Raw genomic sequence first — 3,521 nt, 5'->3', positions numbered from 1 at the left:
CTCAGAATGGCTGAGCAATCTAATATGGACTGTTGTGTATTTTCCTATAATGTTAATGGGATGAACGAACCAGTAAAAAGGGCACAAATCCTCCATGAATGTAAAAAAAGTAAAGCTATGATAGTGATGATACAGGAGACCCATTTTAAGGAAAAACACGCTCCCACAATGTCTCTCAAATCATACCCCCAGGTATTTATGAGCAATAATCCCACAAAAAAGGCAACTGGGGTACTTACCTTGTTACATAAAGGCTTACCTTTCAAGCATACGGATACCCTATCCAATAGTGAAGGTAGATTCATTTTAATCAAAGGTGTATTAATGAACCAAATGTGTACAATTGCTAATATTTATGTTCCCAATACAGGGCAAATCTCTTTTATTAAGCACTTCCGGAAAATCCTAGAAAATTTTAGCAAGGGACCAATACTGTTAGAAGGTGATTTTAATATGGTACTGAACCCGCTAGTAGACTCTTCTTCCAAAAGGACCAATATATCATATAAAGGACTCAAAGAAGTCAAAAAATTATTTGCAGACATGCAGTTAATTGATGTCTGGAGGGCAATTAATCCAAAGAAAAGAGACTACACACACTTTTCCAAAACATTCTCAGTTTATTCAAGGATAGATTTTATATATACATCTCAAAAATGGTTACATTTATTTAACTCTGCTGACATAGGGAATTTTCATCACTCAGACCATGCACCAGTTAGAATAAAATTTAAAATCCCTCAGACCTCAAGAAATGAATATACTTGGAGACTAAATGAATCTATGCTCCATAGAAAAGATATTAGAAAACAAATTCAATCTCTGATTTCTCAAATAATACAGAATAATTCCTCTGATGAGATCTCTCAGGCGACATTATGGGAAACCTTGAAATGTGTCCTTAGAGGTCATCTGATGGCACTTAGTAGCAATCTAAAAAAGGAAAAAGACAAAGAAATAACTAAGCTAATTGATAATATAACTTCTCTAGAACAAACACATAAAGAGTCTTTAGCACAAAAAACTTTAATCACATTAGAAAGTAAAAGAATACAATTGAAAACCCTCTTTAACGAAAAGGTCCGGAAATCATACATGAGGACCAAGCAGAGATATTACGAACTGGGTGATAAATGCAACAAACATTTTGCAAATATTCTTAAAAAAATCCAACCGCTAACCCAAATATCCTCAATAAGGAATGATATCAACAATGTGATTAATGACACTAAAGGTATAGCATTTATAAAATTAGATCAGCTACTCCACCCTTAGGGGCACATTTACTAACCCACGAACGGGCCGAATGTGTCCGATTGCGTTTTTTTCGTAATGATCGGTAATTTTGCGTTTTTTTCGGCGTCTTTACGACTTTTTCGTATTTTTTGCGATTTTTTTCGGCGTCTTTACGATTTTTGCGTAAAAACGCAAGTTTTTCGGCGTCTTTACGATTTTTGCGTAAAAACGCAAGTTTTTCATAGCCATTACGAAAGTTGCGCAAAGTCGCGATTTTTTCGTAGCTTTAAAACTTGCGCGAAACGTAGCGCCTTTTAAGTTTTAACGCTACGAAAAAGGCGCGACTTTGCGCGCAAGTGTTAACGCTACGAAAAAATCGCGACTTTGCGCAACTTTCGTAATGGCTACGAAAAACTTGCGTTTTTACGCAAACATCGTAAAGACGCCGAAAAACTCGCGTTTTTACGCAAAAATCGTAAAGACGCCTAAAAAATCACAAAAAATACGAAAAAGTCGCAAAATCTTCGTTTCCAATCGGAATTTTTCCAATTCGGATTCGAAATCGTGTCTTAGTAAATCAGCCCCCTAGACTCCATAGAAAAAATAGATAATTTTATTAAGGAAGCAAAGCTTAACAAATTAACTCAAGAACAGTCCCAGACGATTGAAGCACCTTTCTCCCTAACAGAAATTGAAAAATGCATAGATTCCCTTCCAGCAGGGAAAAGTCCAGGCCCAGATGGATATTCAGCGATTTTCTATAAAACCTTTAAAGAGGTACTTTCACCCATTCTCTTAACTTATTTTAATTCCATTTAAAAAAAATAGTGGCTTCCACCCTCAAGCACAAGAGGCCCATATCACCATAATACCTAAACCAGGGAAAGACCCACAATTATGTTCAAGTTATAGACCCATATCTTTAATTAACATAGACCTAAAAATATATGCAAAAATTATAGGAAATAGAATAAAAGAATACTTACCTAATATAATTCATACCGACCAAGCAGGATTTGTACCTAGAAGAGAAGGAAAAGAAAACACAGCCAAAGTAATATCTCTGATAAATTATGCACAAAAGAAATGTATTCCCTCACTTATACTTACCACCGATGCAGAGTAAGCATTTGACCGAGTGTCATGGGACTTCCTAGACAGAACTCTAGCGGGCATAGGTCTAGGACAGATAAGCAGAGAGAGAATTTTAGCCTTATACGAACAACCCACAGCCAGAATCAGAATAAATGGTACTCTATCACCCAAAGTACAGATCTTTAATGGGACAAGACAGGGATGCCCATTATCTCCCACATTATTCATTCTCGTCATGGAGACACTCTTGGCCCATATTAGAAACAACCCAGACATAACTGGTATCTTAGCAGACTCTAAAGAATACAAATGTGCGGCCTTTGCTGATGACCTCTTGCTTTTCATCACAAAGCCACATATTTCACTTCCGAATGTAATGTCCCTCATGAAAACTTTTGGCACTTTATCAAACTTAACTATATAAGTTAACTATACTAAATCAGAGATTTTGAATATCAACATTACAAAAACGGTAGTTTAAAATCTAAAACTAAACTTCCCATTTAAATGGGCAGATCCATGTATAAAATACCTAGGGGTCAGAATACAATCTAAGATTGATAAAGCATACTAAGATAATTACCTTCCATTAATAGCATCATTACAAAAGACTATATGTAATTGGGAAAAACTACAACTTACTTGGTTTGGAAGAATACAAGCGGTTAAGATGATGCTCATGCCTAGAATATTATACCTATTTCAAGTCTTACCAATCAATCTCCCCCATTCCTTTTTTACCTCAATAAAATCCCTCCTTACAAGATTTATCTGGAATGGGAAAAATCCCAGATTGAAATATAATCAACTTATTTTACCAAAAGAAAAAGGAGGCAGAGGCTTACCTGATGCATACCTTTATTGTGTATCTGTACATCTAACTCGAATCCTTAATTGGGTCCTTGAAAAACAAAGAAAAGATTGGTGTATATTAGAACAATTATTTTCGCCAATTCCCTTAGAAAATACCCTGTGGATTGAAAATGGGACCATCATAGGAGAATTAAAACGACATCCGCTGATACAAGCCACTTTAAAAATATGGCAAAGAAACAAAGATACTTGTATACTTACCAAATCCCCTTTTGTATTACAACCTCTTATATTGAACCCAAATTTCACCCCAGGACTAGAAAAGGGATCTTTTGATAGATGGGCAGTTTGGGATAATAGACAGACTAGGATAAGCG

At 35.6% G+C, this 3,521-nt stretch overlaps 1 long non-coding RNA gene across 1 annotated transcript; it reads right to left on the bottom strand.

Moving 5' to 3' along the window:
• Window positions 1–620: 620 nt before the first annotated feature.
• Window positions 621–2,441, bottom strand: LOC116410789. Its single transcript, XR_004222632.1, has 3 exons — window positions 2,347–2,441; window positions 2,223–2,258; window positions 621–933 (listed from the first exon to the last, which is right to left on the bottom strand). It is a non-coding gene; the product is annotated as an uncharacterized LOC116410789 (long non-coding RNA).
• Window positions 2,442–3,521: the final 1,080 nt, after the last annotated feature.

The sequence above is a fragment of the Xenopus tropicalis genome, chromosome 5 (genome assembly GCF_000004195.4).
Source record: "Xenopus tropicalis strain Nigerian chromosome 5, UCB_Xtro_10.0, whole genome shotgun sequence".
Taxonomy (NCBI): Eukaryota; Metazoa; Chordata; class Amphibia; order Anura; family Pipidae; genus Xenopus; species Xenopus tropicalis.
Note: the sequence above shows the minus strand (reverse complement) of the source record. Positions and strands in the feature narration are given on the sequence as shown.